At 41.5% G+C, this 19,883-nt stretch overlaps 1 long non-coding RNA gene across 1 annotated transcript in view; it reads left to right on the top strand.

Moving 5' to 3' along the window:
* The first annotated feature begins 10,558 nt into the window (after positions 1-10,558).
* Positions 10,559-19,883, top strand: part of LOC146716517 (uncharacterized) — a 43,716-nt gene continuing 34,391 nt past the window's right edge. The window contains exon 1 of the long non-coding RNA XR_014919227.1: positions 10,559-10,609. This is a non-coding gene — a long non-coding RNA (uncharacterized LOC146716517). The remainder of the gene's footprint in view (positions 10,610-19,883) is intronic.

The following is a 19,883-nucleotide window of genomic DNA, read 5'->3' on the forward strand; positions in this document are numbered from 1 at the left end:
AATGCCTAAGCGTCCTTGGCATTGGCAAGCGTTACCTCTGAGCACTGCGCTTCCTATCAGTCCAACTGACGTTCTTGAATAATTTATAATACTTTGGAACAACAGTAAAACAGCCAAAAAAGTGTAAGACTGAAGCAGGTCCAACCTTATAACCAATACGGGCTCCACCCCAAACAATAACCAAATTCCCTAATATACTAAAATGCTTTCCACGGTCCAACCGTATTAAATCCTTTAGCGGTCCAACCGCATTCAATCATTTTTAGCAGTCCAACTGCATTAAATCCTCAGTACTGTCATGAGATTCTCATCAAAATCAAAGCAGACATTCCCCAGTAATTTCAGTGAGTAGACTTTAATTTGTAATGTCCAATTTGGCACACTTTGGAAATAATTCAACAGGTAGTGCCTTACCTTTGGATAAGCGGCTTAGAACAACAATGAGAAAAAGAGAGCTGATTATTAGCTCATCAAAACACAAAACAAAATCACAATGAATTATCGGTTAATTTCATTTAAAATAATTCATTAAGTATTTATGTACAATTCAAATTAGTTAATTACATATTTTGTTGGTTTGTTTTCTATTTTAATTATTTTACTGACACATTTAATGAATTATTTAATGATGTATTTATTTAATTCACGTTGCTACTCCTGGCCCTGCATCGCTGTTCATAAATACATTTTATTTGTCAGCTTCACCCATCAAAGTCAGGGGGCGTGGTTAATGCTGATCAAGTCAACACCATTGCTTTGGTCTGGTGGGCATTCTTTTAGTGGGCTTTTCTCAATACTAAGTAGGCCTACACACCAGGGTTTGGACATGTGTGGACCCAAACTATACTTTTACCCTTTTTTGTGTGTCACCAAATACACTTTAATATTTTCTAGACAAGAATGTAGTGGCATAATCTTTAACCTCTTTTGGCTCCAAACAGAAGTGACAGACTTGAGCAGGGTTCATTTAAAGGCTGACAGAAGTGGAGTGGTGACGGGGAGATGTTTGACAGGACAGTGTTTCAGCCTCCACAGGTTCATGTTGTGCTCCATCAGTCAGTGAAGATGAAGTCAGTGCTGATGAGGCTGTAGAGTGTGTGAGGGATGTGAATGAGGATGATGAAGATCTGATGATAGCAGATAAAAACAGGCTGCAGAGACTTTGAGCCATACAGGGCACACAGTGTGTGTACAGAACAGCTGAAATCATTATGGAGGCCTCACTGGAATATGGAAGCATCACAGTACAGCTTCAGTGAAGCTTTAAAGTCTCTGATATGAGATGAGAAATGAAGCAGCCAGAGCTTTTTCATGAGTGGAAACCCACTGTGACTGTGAGCTGCTGCTACAGCCTCCAGATTAGCCAGCAGCTCATCCTGCTCAACATTTTCTCACCAACTTTAATGGAAGTGTGATGTTTTCAGCTGGAGTGATGGTCAGGGTGGCCTCCCTCTCCTCTTCTTCTCCTCTTCCTCTTTCATTTGTAAAGCCACTTCTGCTGCTTTCATTCATTTGGAAGTCCTGTAGCTGAGTTTGGGAGAGACTAACAGCCTCGGCAGCAGAGGGGAGAAAGGCTGTAACACCACCACTTTACTCTGTTCTACCTGTCACATCATTTTATCAGGAAACAAATATGCTCATGTTTTTCCTATGTTTGTCTTGAAGATGTAAGAAGATCACATGGTGCTTTTTATTATTGTGTTGGTTTGTTTCCTGTCTCTTGGATGGAGCCCAGCTGTGCGTGGCCCCTGGGCCTGTGGTCAGAGTGTGTGCTGGATAATCCGGCCCAGGATGAGGCCAAACTGACATGGGATGAAATGTCTGTCACATAATTGATCTTAGTGTAGTTTCATTTCTGCACAATTTAAAAACAACCAAAACTTTGTTCTGTCTTTTCTATGTTATACTGTAGACTTTCTTTGATACTGTGTCCAAAAGGAGCAGCTTTTACTTTGAAGGGGAGGCGTCTCTGTTTCCTCTTCAGGTTGGATGATGGAAGCAAATTAGTAGCTGTGTCCCAAAACGTCGGCTGCATCCTCCAGAGGCCGCATTTGAAGGCCGATTACGTCACAGCCAGGCGATGAAGGCTGTCCGTATTTGTCGACTCCTTCAAATGTGCCCGACAAATGCGTCCTTCATTTCCCCGAATTTGAAGGATTCGTCGCGTGTGTCCTTCGTGGCCCACCATATCCCAGAATTCATAGCGCGGCCTAGCCAAATTTCAGCTGCCAACAATGGCGGCTAGGGCTGCTCGATTATGGCAAAAATGATAATCACGATTATTTTCACTGAAATTGAGATCACGATTATTTGACGATATTTATTTAACCCTTTAAGACCTACTATAGAACCAAGTCCACCAGAGCTTATATTATTTTTTTACATGCTGTAGTGCCATTTGTGGGAGCATTTCAAGTTGCTATACATCAATACAACTGTTATAGCCCATATTTTAATAATATGTATGCATTAAGTCCATAGTAATTACATAAATTGCAAAAAAGTGCAATAAACTACAAAAAAAATTGAAAATCGCTTTTGTTTTGTTTACATATATTTCTACTTGGAGAAATTTAAGAGGTTTATCCCTCAAAACTTTAAATACAATAAAGTTGTAAAAAATAGTTTACAACAACAGGAAATTTATTTTGAGTGTCTTCATAGTTTTATTTTGGAGAGGAAAAACAAAAAACAATCCTATAATGCAAATTTGCAAAGAAAACAGCATGTGCATCATTTCACTGTGGGAAGTGTTACGAACAGCTGATCGGATCGGCAAAGCGTGTTTCTGGAATATTATGTTTTTGTTCCTGCAAGCGCTTTTTATGCAATTTTTGCAAAGCTATATGTGGAACGAAACCGTGACCGAGGACAAGCTGATGGCATCAGATGTAAGTACAACTCCTCCGGTTTCATATGCAAAACAAATTATTGCGCTAGCTTACACGGTTCAGGTTCTACAGGGATTTAACAATAGTTATGCAAAACGGAGCGTGCTGCTCTGACCGGCTTTAAAGGGTTAACAATGACTTTTAAAAAAATAATATAAAATAGTGTGCAACACCACTGTTTTTTTTTTTTTTTTAAACTCTCTTTTCAACCAACGGCAGTCACTCTCCAAATAACTTCTGCTTAGCTTTCCGAGCTTCCCTCGGGTCCTCTTAATCAGCGGTCTCCAACCTTTTTTGCGCCACGGACCGGTTTATGCCCGACAATATTTTCACGGACCGGCCTTTAAGGTGTCGCGGATAAATGAGGGAGGGGCTAATAATCGGCTCAGTCATTTTTAATGATCGTTGAAAGCCCAGATCGTAATCGTGATTAAAATTCGATTAATTGAGAAGCCCTAATGGCGGCAGCTACTAAGTTTTCAAATTACTCTTATTAATCTTTCTGGGTCACAAAATAAACTTAACATATTTTCAGGCGAGAAAGTAGCTGTGTAAACTTCAAATATCTGCTTGGTTTATCAAGACATCGCATATTTGCAAAAGTGTGCCGACGTTTTCGGAGACGTCTGTTACCCACCCGCTCGCTAGCAAGCCGGGGGGTTCAATGGTCACTCCAGCCGGCGAGAGCAGCGGACGCCCGGCTTCATCGTTTTCAGACCCCGCTCTTTGGCTACTCAGGTGAAACACGATATATAAGTCACTCGGATAACTTAAAAATGTAATTGTTTGCCTTTTTTCTGTGTTTTATTTGTTCCGGAGTAAATCGGTTTGGCTGAGATCAAAGTTCCTCCGGGATTTTCACACAGCTGAATAAACGTTAAACAGGAAACTGATTAAACAGAAGTGTGAGACGGTCGAGAATTTACGCCAGTGTCCTGTTATATTTTAGATAGCAAGGAGCAGACGGCCGAGTTTATTAAACTCCACCGACACAGCGGTGACGCAAATCTGAAGGCTAGACCGTCCCATTTCACAGCCTCGCACTTCCAGCCTTTTCGATCTTTGAAGGACCCGGCCCACGTAGACCGCGAATACCGGGTCCTCCGAAGGATGCAGCCGACGTTTTGGGACAAAGCTAGTGTGCGATGTTCTTTCAGTGTTGCACTTTGTAGACGCTCCCTGAGCACTGGTCTCACAGCCAGCTGCACATAGAGACCAGTGTTGTTAGTCCAGGTCAGAAGATGACTTGTTGGAATGAAAATGAGCTTGTAGTTTGTCTGCTTTAATAATGTGACTGGAAAAAGGTGTTGGACTTCAAATATGTCCATTTCTTTCACACTTCACCTTTAAAAGTGAAGCCTTGTGGTTCCTGGAAGGAAAAACACGACTTTTTCAAGTCTTTGTCCTGTTTTTATGAGAAATGTACGACTTTAATGTGAAACATTCAGAGTTTTTTCTCTTGTTGTGTTTGTTTGAAGCTGCTTCCTGTTGGCTTCAGCTGTTTGGAGTTTCCATTTTCTAAACTTCTACATTCTGAACCTTCTTCAGCTCTGAACAGATGATGAAACACTGAATGATTTCAAGCTCACACTTTGTCTAATAAACTTACATCTTTCATTCTTTATACAGATTGATGGACTGTGGTTTGTCAGAGATCAGCTGTGATTATCTGGCAGCAGCACTGAAGTCCAACCCCTCCCATCTGAGACAGCTGGAGCTGAGCCTGAACAACAAGCTGCAGGATTCAGGAGTGAAGCATCTGTGTGGTTTCCTGGAGAGTCCAGGATGTGGACTTGAAACTCTGGGGTCAGTCAGCATGTTTTAGTTGTGCTGAGATGAATATGATGTGAAAGTTGTGCTGACACTAAACTGCAGACATCAGGCTGATATTATACTGATCCACACTGAGGATCTTCATGGTAAAGTCTGTTTTCTTCTTCTCTGGTTTAGTCCATTGACTGCAGCAGAACAATGTTCACATTTCAAACAGTGAGACTCAACGTATGGCCCGTGGCCCACACGCGGCCTGCCCACCTTTCCTGATTCAGAGAGAGGGGACCCTGATTAACTGTGTAGTGTTCTTCCTCACAGTTCTAAGTATCAGACACAACAATGAATAATCCACAGCTGACTGTCTTTAGCAGGTCAAAGGTCACGGCACACAGCAGGCAGTGGGAAATATTATAACTCTGATCATTTATCAGCACATATCCATATGTATAAAAACAAAGCTGACACTGTGAGACTTGATCAGAGGTGTGATCATCACAGCAGAGGCCTTTGTGTCAAAGTCACTGAGGATCAAACAGAAACACATGAAGCAGATTTTCCTGTTCTGGCTTTTTATAGCAGATAACCTTCAAAATATTCTGCAGTCCATCAAAAACTGAAGCAAACCATGAATCAACATGTGAACATGAGCTGATGCTGCTGAAGTGAAGCAAAGTTACAGAGGTTTGATTACAGACACAGCTGAGAGTTTGTAATCTGTCATCATTTTAAAAGGTTTACATTTCTTCAGTATATCCACATTTGCAGCTGGTACCTCAACCTCCACTTGTCCAACACAACTGCTGTCCACTGCCTCCATGACATTGTGATTTTGCTGTTGGTCTTCTGTCAGATCTTCATCAATCACTTCTGCACGGGGCACACCTTCAGACTCTGCAGCTGCATAACGAAAGCCTGTAAGATAAAATTAGACATAAGGTAAATGTACACCAATATTCCAATGACAGGTGTGTGATTCATCTGGAAGTTATGTGCGGATTAGTGTACAGTGATAGCAATTTAGTATGTTTTTAGAGGGGGGGGGTTGTTTACCTCCGATGGGTGCTCTTTTTCGCTTCCGTTGCGTACGCCTTGAGTGCCGGTCCGAGTCTGATACAGGTATGTCGTCATGCCCCATGTGCAGTGTTGGTGCCCAGTCTGGATTTGTTACATCCATTTCATATGCTGGTTTGCCTGCAATAATGCCAAATCATAAGCTACTCAGTCGACATGATGTGGTTCTGCAGCATCACACATTAGCATGTTTTATCTCATTATCTATGACCTCAGCACGTTGAAAATAACACTAAAAGCCTTTCAAGAGTGATATGAATTAATTTAGAACTCACCGGAAAGAAAATGCCGTGAGCAAACCAACAAAAAGCTGGGGATTGCAGAGAACTCGATATCCCCTCGTCTCACCGCTGCAATCCAAGCCTGACGTCTTTGTTTAGTAATATCGGATACATGGGATCCCTCACGTTGCCTCCAGGACGGAAAACGATGAAAAGAGAGCCCGTTATCCAGCTTCTTGCCTTCACGATCGTGTGATCTAACGTTGCAACCGACAACACAACACGTACGATCCATAGCTGAAATGGTATCCTTTGGCTGGCCTACTGTCATGGCGGAAGGGGGCATGGCCCATCTCCCGTGACATCACGCTCCAAAGCCCTATAGGTGGGAAAATGTACCATGTCGACCAATCAAAAATGATATGGAAACATGACATTTGGTTGTTTAGCAAAAGGGGGAAGTTTTAGGAGTGACTGGCAAGAGAGAGCGAGTGAGCGAAAGAGAGAGAGAGTTTTGATACGTGAGAGATTTGTGACGTTTACCGTGTTTGGTCTCAAGTTAGTTTGTTGTCTTGTGTATTTAGTGTGTAGCTGTTGTTTTGTTTTGTGTGTCAGTTCTACTAGTGATCGTCACAGTTGCTGCCTTAAAGCCAACAAAGGCAGATTGCAGTGTAAACGCTGAGTGACACACCTGCTGTCAGACCTGCAGGTTTATCCCTGTGCTGTTCTCATATGTGTTAGAGTGACACAAACTATTGTTTGACACCTGATTGTTCTGTAAATAGTTTGAAATGATTATATGAAAAACGTCTGAGCCTTGGCTGCATTTTTTGGTAAATAGTACCATATAACTTTGTTGTTTGCAAAACGTGTGCGTATTTTTAAAAATGTACAATCTCTATTTGCATTTCAAGTTATGAAGATGATTCGTTAAACATGTGTGTGGTTTTTACAGTCAAAATATCACTTTCTACGTGTATTTTAAATTTTGTCTGAATTTAGATAAATTGTGCTGATACAGTTGGTCAAAATGAGAAAATAACAGATTGGCAAGATAAACTGTTTTTAAAGGTAAAATATAGAGGCCACATCAAAAGTAGTCAAGAAGGGTTAAAGGCTAAAAGCAAAGTTGTCACCAAGTACTGTTTATATTTGTGTGTATTGCTGCAGCTTTTTTGAGTATTAATTTGGTGCCTTTGTGTGAAATAATGGTATTGTGAGTGATCCATATAGTCACAAAGAATAGCCACTTGTTTCTGTGCTACCAAAGTTCCCCGGCTTTCATTCAAAATGTGTTTATCGTCAGCACCTGCACATTAAACTACTTAAACATTATAAATGTCTTCAAGCTCACACTGAGGCCTGTGGGGTACTATCAGCCACTGAGACAGTACACACATTTATATGTGTTTGTATATGAATATTTCATACTTTAAGACTGCCTGTTTATTTAAGGGAGATGAACAAAATACATTGGAATTGTACAAAATAATATCATGGATGATAAATTAAATAGATTTTAAGTAGATGCTTGTGCATTCTTAAAGTCTTATATGTTGAACTGAACTATGTGATCTGTTCAAAGCCTTAATCTTAATTTGAAGTGAAATGTGCATTTTGAGTTTATACACTATGTATATAAGGCGACCGTTTCCTTTTGCAGTATTTTTGTGTGGTGTACTTTTCTATGTCTTAACAAAAGGGGAACAAAGGTGTTTAAGTTCACCTAGGATGATGTGTTTTAATTTTCACATGGTCTTGCTTGAATTTGACCCTGACAAAGGCGTATGAACTCTGTCAGCTGTTTGGAGTTTCCATTTTCTAAACTTCTACATTCTGAACCTTCTTCAGCTCTGAACAGATGATGAAACACTGAATGATTTCAAGCTCACACTTTGTCTAATAAACTTACATCTTTCATTCTTTATACAGATTGATCAACTGTGGTTTGTCAGAGATCAGCTGTGATTATCTGGCAGCAGCACTGAAGTCCAACCCCTCCCATCTGAGACAGCTGGAGCTGAGCTCCAACAACAAGCTGCAGGATTCAGGAGTGAAGCATCTGTGTGGTTTCCTGGAGAGTCCAGGATGTGGACTTGAAACTCTGGGGTCAGTCAGCATGTTTTAGTTGTGCTGAGATGAATATGATGTGAAAGTTGTGCTGACACTAAACTGCAGACATCAGGCTGATATTATACTGATCCACACTGAGGATCTTCATGGTAAAGTCTGTTTTCTTCTTCTCTGGTTTAGTCCATTGACTGCAGCAGAACAATGTTCACATTTCAAACCTTCAAAGAAGAAGAAAAATCCTCCACTGGATAATTCACTGTGAAACTCTCCAACTCTTCATTCCACCTTAAAGTCTGTCTGACACTGAAATCCAAAGCAAAATGTGCGTTTGCTTTACAGACAGCAGTCCAACACAAACATACACACATCATCCAAAACACAGTCCAACATCCAAATCTCCTCCACTGCCAGCATGAATGATGGGAAAGAGAAGGAGGAACACTCTGACATTCAGGGTTAGAATGAGTTTCATGAAGCAGACTGTGAAGATCAAAGCTGCATTAGAAAGCTTACATGAATGAATGAGTGGACAGAAGTGGACAGAGATCATCTGAAGCACTTCAAAGGCTTTAAATCAGCACATTTCTCTTTATTCTTTATCAACTCTGTTAGTTTCTCTCAGTTTTCTGTGGAATGAAGCTAACAGCAGGCTAATAAGATGCTGACCAATAGGTTTCTATTAAAGGTTGTAATTTGTATATGAAAAAGTGCTTTGGCTCAGCAGGGATCAGCTTACAGGTAGAATACAGCTGCTGGATGGGATTAGCATGTCATAGCTATCTACCAAACTGCTAACTGGGGGATTTCAGGCCATCTATGGATCATTTTTGCTAACTGTTTATTCAGCTTAGGCTCACAGGGCTGCAGCCTGTGCCCTAGCTGTCATAGGGCAAGAGGCGTGGTCCACCTGCACAGGTGAGCAGTCCATCACAGGGCCAACAGAGAGAGACAGAGAAGCACTCTCTCACATCCACACCTACAGCCAATTTAGAAGCACCAATGAACCTAAGCAGCATTTCATTGGACTGTGGGAGAACATCCAACCTCCACAGAAAGGCCAACAAGCTTCAACCTACAACCTTCTTGCTTTAAGGCACTAGTGCGAACCACTTTTCCCCATTTCAGCCCAAATCCTGCATCTTCCTGTTTCTGACTCCAGGCCAGCTCCACTAACACTTTCTCATCAGACACTGCCACCTAGTGGAGGAAGTCTTAGTTCCATTTGAAGCTTCAGATGACAGTTAGTTCCTTTACAAAGAGGTGGAGGTGGTGGGGCCACAGCACCATCATCACTGAGTGCCATAGGACACTTAACCTTTGTTTCCATATGCTGGGAACTTCCTGTTGTTCCAAGGAGGACTGGAAAATGTGTGAAAATCTCCCAGTCAGTTCCTCACAGCACACTTCAATCATTTCCCTCCCACAGCATCAGGACCAGGGCTTTTTCTCTCTTTGCTCCCACTAAGAGATTTCCACACAAACACCTCATCAGTGGGACTCTCAGAGCTACCAGCCCTTTGCTACAATCACAAAGCTCTTCATTGAAATCAATGATATCAAAGCTGGAATCAAATGAGTCCAAGTCTTCTGCTGATTCAGCATCACATTCATCTTTGCTCCTTGTTCTGCATCCCCACCATGGACTTCATTCCTTTCCAAGCCAGCCTTGAGTGTCCTTTATTCAGCTCATCCTCTGCTTTACTTTTACACCTGATTTTAGCTGCTTTATCTCTCTTTCAACAAGTTTCTGTGCCTCCATCTTTTTCTTCTCTCCCTCATAACAAGACAGCTTCTTCTGCCTGAGAACTTGTTGGAGTGATTTACTAATCCAGGGCTGCTTATTGGGGAAAATACTTCCTGTTTCCAAAGTAATCCCCATTTTTCCCAGAAAGAAATGTAAGTAGAAATCGATGATCTAAGTGAGAACATGAGCCTTTAAAAAGTCCCAGTGGGTGCAGTCAAAGCAGTCCTTCAGTCCAAGTATAGAGTCTTTGGTCCAGACTGGAACAAGTGTGTGCCCAGTTTGAGCTCTCTTCAGTGCTGTGACCTGACAGACCCAGAGGGGCCATCACATCACATTTAGAAGCTCCCCTAATGGAGCCACAACACATGTCCAACACTTAGTCTGTCTTGTTGGACCAACTGGAAGAAATGATTCAAGGACTTAGTCACAGAACAGAGTTTCAAATCTCCAAAATCCAACTGGCTGCATCAGGACATATAGTCTGAAACTCTGCACAGTTTCCTGTTTGAAGCTGCTTCCTGTTGGCTTCAGCTGTTTGGAGTTTCCATTTTCTAAACTTCTACATTCTGAACCTTCTTCAGCTCTGAACAGATGATGAAACACTGAATGATTTAAAGCTCACACTTTGTCTAATAAACTTACATCTTTCATTCTTTATACAGATTGTGGAGCTGTGGTTTGTCAAAGATCAGCTGTGATTATCTGGCAGCAGCACTGAAGTCCAACCCCTCCCATCTGAGAGAGCTGGAGCTGTGGGGAAACAACCTGAAGGATCCAGATGTGAAGCAGCTGTCTGATCTTCAGCAGAGTCCAGACTACAGACTGGAGACTCTGGAGTAAGTAGAGTGATGGAGTGAGTGGGTGGTGCTGTCAGCAGTATTGTACTAAACACAGTCAGTATGAAACAAAGATCCAGTGTTTCCTGTAAAGCTGCAGCTTCTCAGTGAAGCTGTGAGAGGAGAACGGTGACAGGCTTCAGGATTGGACACAAACACTTCCTGTTTCTCACCTTTATGGTCACCATGGTAACGGCTGACACGCTCTGATCAAACGCTGTCAACAGCCAATCAGCTCTCTGAACAAAGCAGCACGCAGACCAATGACTGCATTCATTTCCATGTTTAAAGCAGTGAAGAACACAGTCTGTAGGTGAGGAAGAATTTAGTGAGAGCAGATGTTTGGATGGAATTCCTCCAGTTAACAGCTGGAACCGTCCATCTGGATTGTTGGGCTTGTTGTTGGGGTTCCTACAGAGCTCAGAGTGGACACACCAAGGTTCTTCTAATGAATGAAAGTCCAAACTCAAACTAGGAGGGAAAAACATTTTCATCAACTTCAATAAAAATCCAAAGATTAGAAAAAGTGAAGCAACAATGAGTCCTAGTACAGTCCCAGCACTGAAGTCCCTGCTGCTCTTTATACTGGATGTGCTGCATCACTGACTGACAGCTGATGAAGAGTCTCTGGAAACACTCGTTTATCTCCTCTGCTCTTCCTTCTTCTCTCTGCAGGTGGAGGCTATGATGGTAAACAGGACGGTGTGTGTGCTGAGAGAGGAGGAGCTGTGTCCTGATGATCCAGAGAGGTTGAAGCAGCAGCAGCTTGTGTGTAGAGATGCTCTGACTGGGCCATGTTACTGGGAGGTGGAGAGGAGAGCTTCATCCAGCAGTGACTGACAGAGGAATGAGAAGAAGTGCAGATGACTGTCAGTGCTGCAGAGTGAACTGCTCTGAGAACAGCTCCACTGTCAGACACAATGTAGAGTCCAGCATCATCCCTGTGTGTCCCTCTGGATCTGACAGAGGATCATCAGTGTATCTGGACTGCTCTGCTGCTGCTCTGTCCTTCTACAGTCTCTGCACAGTCTCTGTCTGACTCTGGCTACATTTTTGGCATTTATATTCTTGGTTGCTCTCTTTATATTTTTCACATGCAAAATGTGCCCATCTTTGGCAAGATTCACACTGCACCTGGAAAGGAAAAATAAATGGCTCATATTCTGTTTGGTGAATACTATTACTCAACATTTTAATTATGATTGGCAAGTAATGATACTAAGACTTATGTGTTTCTTTTGTTTTGTTTTACCATTTCAATCATGCTGCGGTCAGCGTTAGCATCTAACATGGAGCAAACAATGCAGTAGTCCTCAGCGTTCCCTGAAACACAATCATAGTTAGGTTTTAATCAAACATTATTTATTGAATAATTAAAAAATAATAGTACATTTTTTCCAAATATACTTCCTGGAAAATTAGTCTAAATTAGACTTTGAGAAGGGTCTTATCTGAAAGTGTTTGAAGAGCACTATTTGTACTGTGCTGTTTGAAAAGCACTATTTAAATTGGAAGTACGCACTAACGTGATAAGGACTTTACTGGACTTACCTCGATTTTCAAGTAGGGTGCAAGCTATCTGCATTCGCTCCAGCACAACTGCCTCTGTAGTGGTTGACACCTCACCGACCTCTCCAAAATCAAGGTAGTGTTCTGCAAACTGTGAGATTGATCATAATTAGAATGTAAAGTCTTAATTAGGTAAAGGATAGGATAATTATAAGCCACAAGGCTTCAGCCTTTTCCTTTTTCAGTTACTGTATGATTAAGTACTTCTATGTAAAATGATCATCTTTGTTGTTGTTGACCGAAATAACTTTCACTTCACTTAAATTCACTTAAAGTCTTAATTCTAGCTAACAAGAAACTGAATCATTTGAATACGGGTTACCTTTAACAGTAAAACTCCACAACTGCTGGAATCCTGTCGCTTGTTGTGTTGCATAGTCTGTAACTGCCACTCCATGGTGTCTTCATGCCCTCTCATCCTCAGAAAATTCCTAGTTGAACAAAAGTGTTTGTAATGAAACAAGATTTTTTTTTTTTAATCTAAGAATAACACCTCAGTATCATACATACCTCCAGTTGCGCAGAATTTTCCTGTCATAAACACCTTCATTCCCATGGGGTCTATGAGCAGTATTTTCTGTGCAGAAATGTTGACAATCTAAAGAAAAAGTTAAATTAAAAATTACAATTGTTTGTGCCACTGAAAACTTATTTAAAAATAACACTTTGTGCAAGAAACTGCTTCACAACAAATTATGCAAATTAATAACAAAATGAACACATACCACAAGAATCCAGTGTGTACCAAAGTTCACAGGGCACAGCCACGTCTTCAACTGGGAACTTCATCTGTGGGATTGGAAGTGCAGAGTAATTTGGATTGACTTAGGTACCATGCGTCTCAGGGTGTTTTCAAATATAGTCTTCTTTAAAGGAACCGAACTCTTTCCTCAGCAACAGAAAGGAGTCAACTGTTTGGACCACTTCTGAGCTTTCAACATACCAGTTGAGGCATCTGAACTGCCCAGAAAACAACGAGCTTGCAACTACTGAACAGAGCAGGTGTGCAGCATTCTGCACAAGTATAGAAAAATGTTATAGAACAGTGAATAGGGTTTTTTTTATTTCAAAATTAGTAGGTAAATGACATTTCTTACTTACCTTTCGTCTGTCAATAACACGGTGCAGATATGCATCAATGACCTGTTTTGAAAAATCTGAGTTTATACAACAACAGCAACAATTTTTGAAGTAACTGCTTGAGTGCTGTACACAAAAACATCTAAAGGAATAGAATTGCTGATAAAGGTTCTTTCTGCATATACTGAAACTGGGTATTATGATGTCACAGATGTCACAACATCTGTGTTGTGGTTGATAACATTTTTTCCTGTTGAAGTGAATGGGTGAAACCTTATCAGAGTTTTGCAATACAAACCCCCCACCTACCCGCACATTTTAAACTATTAATGGTCTCTGCACTGCAAATGCTTCAGAAGGAGCAGAACCTCGAAATCAGACTCAATAATGATAAGTTCTCTTACCTCATCAGAAACCACCGTGACCCCTGCAGTGTTTGAAAAGAGGAATCCAATAACTTGTATGGTCCAACAGCTGCCTCCAAGCGCCCAGTATCCTTTGCACGCCATAGCCTCTTTACTAAAAGAAAAATATGATAAGTTAGCTCAGGCATGCCTGAGATTTCTAGTGGATAAGCTTGGTAAAGGCCAACGGGCCACAACAGGAAAAAAGTCAATACAATAGGCATGCATTTACACGCAGAGAAATAGGAAAGGTACAGCGGGTGGGCAAAATAGAAAATTACTGACAGGCAGATCCATTTCCAGACTTCCACAAGCTCAGTGCACGTTGCATGTTTCTTTACATCCAATATGAGTTGAAGACTGCAAAATGCAAACAAAGTCATGCAACAGTCAATTAAGTTGCAACGCCAAACTGGCAACAAATGACCAACTGGTCAAAAAGAGTTGTTCACTATGTCACCTTCATTTTCTAAGCTTTGTTTCCGGGAGGGAAGTTCTTGTTCACGCGTTTCTGGTCCTGGAACACAATTAAACTCCTTGTGTCAGCCGTTTTGGGTGCAGAATGAATCCTCTGGACTTTGCTGGCACTGAGGGTTAGCAGTAGGATGGCAGGGGGGCATCTTCAGGTCTGTGCTGCTTTTCCCTGTCTGACTGCGAGTTGGGTATTTTTACTTGTCACTGATATTTACATGGTGGCTTCTTCTGTACGGCTTGATATGGTCAATGCTGTAGTGATTTCTTAAAGTTGCTCCTTCTGTGTTTTTTAATCTCACACATTTGCCAGCGATGTCTTGAATGGTGTAGGGTCCTGAAAAATCTGGATCAAGTCTTCCTCCCTTCCTTCCACGTTTCATGTTCAAGAGAAGAACTTCATCTCCAACGCTGTACACAAGGTTTCTGTACTTCTGGACTCGTCTAGCATAAGCTTCCTTTTGTAAGTCTTGGGACTTTGCCATATTTTCCTCTACAGTTTTTTTAAACTTGCTCTTGTCCGTCTCTTGTAGAAGATACAAAGTCACCGTAACTCGACTCCTCAGGGAGAATGATGGAGGACAGCTAAAATTTTCACATTTTAAATTACAATTAGTCCACCACCAGCACCTTTGTTTTGGCCACATTCAGTTTCAGGTGATTCTCCTCACACCACCTCACGAACCGACCAATCAGTCCTCTGTACTCCTCTTCCCTTCCCATTCCCTCTTTAATCCAGGATCTCAACCAGTTTGTTATGTTCTCTCTTATAACTTAACTGGTAAAGTAACAACACATTTTTGGTTGTTAGTAACTTACTTTATTAACCATGTTGTGGAAAGGCACAGGCATATCAATGCGCACATACACCACGCTTGGTGTTCTCTACTTTACCACAAAATATAAACTGATTTTACTAAATACATCACAGTTCCTCCCATCCAGCTTTGATGAACATAAGTATCAAACAATCGAGATATTTTCAGGTAAATGCCGTAACCCAATAATTGTACTTAAACTGAAATATGACACCTACTCAGTGATTTACAACATAGAGGTAGGTTGTTTCCTCTTAAACATTTTAACTGCTTTCCTTACAAAATGAACTGGAAACCTATAAGTTCAGTCTCTGAGGTGCTCTGGGATTTCTCTCAGGGTAACGTCTGCCTGTTTGGTCAGAGTCCATAGTGCTCTGTGTGGAAAGTTCAGGTGTTTGAACATTGGTGGTTTCACGTAAACCCTGAACCTCAGGAGTTAGGATCATGTAATTAAACTTTTTTTAAGGGAGAAGGCAGTGTTAGCTAGCAACCCAAATATAGGTAAAAGATCCAGTAAGACTTTAGCATCTGCTATTATTTTCAATCAATTCATCACCAAATGTATAAATAAATAAAAGATGTGCTTACAGTCTGAGGAGATTGTCCCCAACACCACAGATCGCATTCGCAACACTGTCCAGTGATTCTGCATCTCCCTGCAAAGGATCATCTCCTCCTCTCTCAGGCGCCTCACAGCCATCACCTTCTCAAAGACCTTTCTCTTTGTCCGGAGGTCAGCAGCAGCTGCAGTTTAACAACATCAGATGGGAAAACATAGCAGCATATTATGATTCAAGAACAAAACATTCAACTGCTGCTCAGATACTGGGAGTTTGTTTAAAAAGGATATTTAGAAATCAAGAGCTTACGTTCACTTGTGCTCTGCCAGGGCCAAACGTCGCTCTGCATGAGGGCATCACTGGATACGATTTGCTTTGTTGCTTGTTTCCTTGTTGTAGTCGTCAACAGCAGCCGCCAAGCGTTTCTTCTCATCTAAGATGACCTTGCGAATTCTGTGTCGCCTCTTGTTGCTATCTGTAAATAATCATAAAAAGGAACACCTTCACATAATGCATATATTTACATTTTAATCTACACTCATCAATTCGTTTGCTAGAACAAATCACATCCAGCTTAAACAAACCTGGATCTGATTTTATTCTGTTTACAAAGTAGCTGTACGAGCTGTACAAACTGAGCATCAAACGGTCCGTTTCAAAGAAACTGTGACACCATTTTGTCTGTAAAGACTTTGTGTTCGCACTCTGATGATGACGACAAGCTCCTCTACTCGTGCCTGCAACGCTCCAAGGCTGCCATCAGTTTGATCCGTTTCTAAGTGAGAGGAATATTAATCAGAACACAGGATGAGTAACAGTCACCAAACTACAGTGGACTCTGTAATCACTGACTTGATGATATTCATTATAAGACATCTGGAGCCTTCATGTGCTGCATTATCATGAGATAACAAGTATGTTGGTGTTCAGCTTTATAAAACCAACTAGTACGACATCACTTCAACCCAGGTCCAATCCAATTTGATCAAACGCAACAACTCTGCCATCAATTCTGCTTTTACAAGCTTATTTTTCATTGTTTGTTGACACTGTCAGAAAGATCTTAACTCTAAGTTCTTTAATGAGGCCATGGTGGGTCCTGTTGTTATACACGAGTGCATTATATTGAGACTCACCTTCAGCCCATTGCTGCAGTGTGTCGTCATCCACACCCAGCTCATTTCTGCTCGCATTCAGGCTCTCCACTTGTTCTCTAAGGATCCTTATGATCTAAGAATACATTAATAAATGTCATTCATATGGACATTTTTAGAGTACTGGTGTTTCCCCCCCATTACCACACACATTAAAATGGGTGTTGAAAAAATGACCTTTAGATATCTCTGGCTCAAAGTGCGGCCCAGTTGTTCCACTTTCCTTTTGTTCCAGCCCAAAGCCAGGAGGCTCAGCATGTCTGTTCGCCCTGCATTTCAGTTAGTATACAAATAAGAATGAATGAGCAGGAGACTGAGTGGAATCTCACACACAGACACACACCTGCTTTAGACATGTACTTCGTTGTGATGGCCGCCCTAGACAGGAAACTGTTTACTTGTTCCACCTCTTCTCCAACTGTAGAACCGGCCCCATCCTGAAACGCACCTCCCCATTTGATCTATAGAAAGGAGGTCACAATACATGACTGCTGAATTCATTCAACCTTATAACAAAATGTCTTAAACGTATCCAAGACTACAAGCTGCAGTATACCTCGCACATCCAAGTGTGAGCTACTCAAAATGAAGTACACATTAAGATAAAGTCAAGTAAATAGTATTACGACAACACCAAGAGAAAAACAAAATAAATATCCACCCATCCAAATATGTATCCACACACACACACGTATGAGTATATGGTTATGGCGTTAACGTCATTTTAACAAGATTAATGCTGACAGCACTGATATATATGTGTATCTTACATCATTTGTGTGTCTCTGGATGTATTTCACAAACTCAGCAACTTCCTCATCTTTCTCAATGAAGACACCTTCAAAGTTCCCCTGCTCTGAAGTGCTGAACGAACACGGTGACAGTTGTTTGAAAAGAAACATCAAAATACAATTTTTGTACAAATCCATATTTGATTTATGTACACAATGCATAACGTACCTTGCATTTGATTGAAAGCGATAAAGCTTGCAGTTTCCATCAACTGAGACGGCGAGCATGTCTGGAGTGCAGGCAGGGCAGCTAAAGCATGGCTCCTTGCACATCCTGTCCACCTCAAACTTTACAGCACTCCACTCCAAGAAACTTTTGCTGAAGGCATCAGCTGATATTCGGCCAGTCTTTTAAGTAGAGGACAAACAACAGAATATTCACGGACAGTCATCATAAACATTGATTTGCACAATTTCCTTAAACTTGACAAATTTAGAAACTCACCCTTCCAAAATGGGCTGTTCGTTCATCCAGCACTTTGACAAAGGCCTTAAGTGACATCCCTGCTGCAGCTTCTTAATGTCATAGAAAGACTGAAAGACATCCATTGAAAACAGGGTGCAGAAATTTAAGGTGCCAGGCCAATATCCACCACCCTGGAAGTCCTTAACTGAGGGGGACCACATTAGGCCACAGCTGGTGCAGCTCACCACTGGCAGTGCAAGGTTATAACGGCCTTTAGGAAGGATAAGGAGAAATCCAGTCATGGCTCAACAAAGACATTCATTTTTTCCCATGTTGTTTTCAAAGCGGTCTGGTAAATCCAAATGACCTTTGACAGGTGCCCACATATACTGCGGGCCGAGGGTAATTCAAAACAATGTAGCAATGTACAATTTGCAATAAAACCTGCAAACACATCTATTGTGTATGTACTGTGTGACAAAAGAGCAACTTACCATTTATGGTTACAAGAGCCACAATTGCACCGGGTGAAACCTCAACGTTACCTGCTGGGCAGTCACACACAGTCTGGTCTTTGCACAGGCAACAGCCGAACTAACATTAAAAACACACAATATATATAAAAAGAATTGGAAATTAAATGATACACAATAAATATACAATAACAGCACACACTCATAGTACATAGCAATAAATGCATAAGACTTAAAAACCGTACATATTGGATTGTGAAACTCTGATGAAGGCTGCAAAAACCCTCCTGTTACTGCCTCTCTGCTGTGCAGGACAAAGCGTGTGTGAACTGCAATATCACAGTCAGCACAAAGGAATGGAAGAGGCAGGCAGTCCAGACACCTCACAACTACTTGTTTGCCACACTGACACACACGGTGTGACTGTGGATCCAGAGTAGCTAACATATTGTCTATAAGACAAGGCCTGGCCTCTTTCCACTTTAGCAAGGACACCATGTTTCTGATCGCCCAGTGAGTAGCAGCTGACTCAGACAACGTCTCACAAGTCATGGCTGCGTCCTCTTCTCCATCCTCCAACAACTGAAGGAGCTCCTGACGAAGCACCTCAGTTCCACACACTAACATAAAAAAAATAAAGAAACTCTTCCACAAAGTGAAAAACACTCTAGGCAGTATGTTTCTTAGGACTGCACAAAAGCCCTGCCTAACTCAACTATAACAACGACGGCTGTCTGAAGCTTCAGCTGGATTATCCGTTTGCTATGTTTGCCATGTTACAGTGGGGAGGAAAAACTCCTTTTTAACAGGAATATCTAGACATGAGTGATTACTGCAGTGGGGCACTATCTGTGGTATCTATAAGAAATGTTAGCAACAATAAAACTCTGAGGATCAGGGCTCCATTTCACTCCAGTGTTCAGTGGCATTTTAAAAGAGTGAATACCGACGCTGAATGTCTTTGTAAAGCAAAAGCACTTTGTTAGCCTTTACAGAGCAAAGCTATGGATCAATGTGCAGTGAAGAAAAATCGAGGTGGCCAGTCTGTCCTTTCCTAACCAATCACAGAGCTCCTTACATTGCACCATGTGGCTAATTTGCGTTTTACTGATATTGCTGGGCTGCTGTCAATCATTTTGTCTTTATATTACAACAGAGCATTGACCTTTAACCTGTTTAATTCATACTGAGTATTTTTTTAAAAATGTATTGTCATAATAAATTGTGCCTCACTGAAACACCATTTTGCATTAGCCTCTATCACCTGACTTGTCACTGATGATATCACTGCATGAGCAGGCGAGCGGTAGCGGCGGGGGGGTGTAGGTGAAGCTCGTGAAGAACAAAATTCTGTACGAGCGGACGCAGTGAGTCCAATAACCAGGGGTAACTGGAAATAAGGTGTTGTAGGTTGGCTTCCACAGTGTAAAGAGACGCTTCTCCCTCATGCTCTAACAGCTGGTAAATCAATTTAGAAGCAGAGTCGATAACGGCCTCCTGAAGCTCCCTAGGTGGGGTGACTGCCGCTGGATCCATATCTGGCTGGTC

This window comes from Copadichromis virginalis, linkage group LG3 (genome assembly GCF_057382275.1).
Source record: "Copadichromis virginalis isolate Kocher_CV1m ecotype Utaka linkage group LG3, C_Virginalis_male_GT1.1, whole genome shotgun sequence".
NCBI lineage: Eukaryota > Metazoa > Chordata > Actinopteri > Cichliformes > Cichlidae > Copadichromis > Copadichromis virginalis.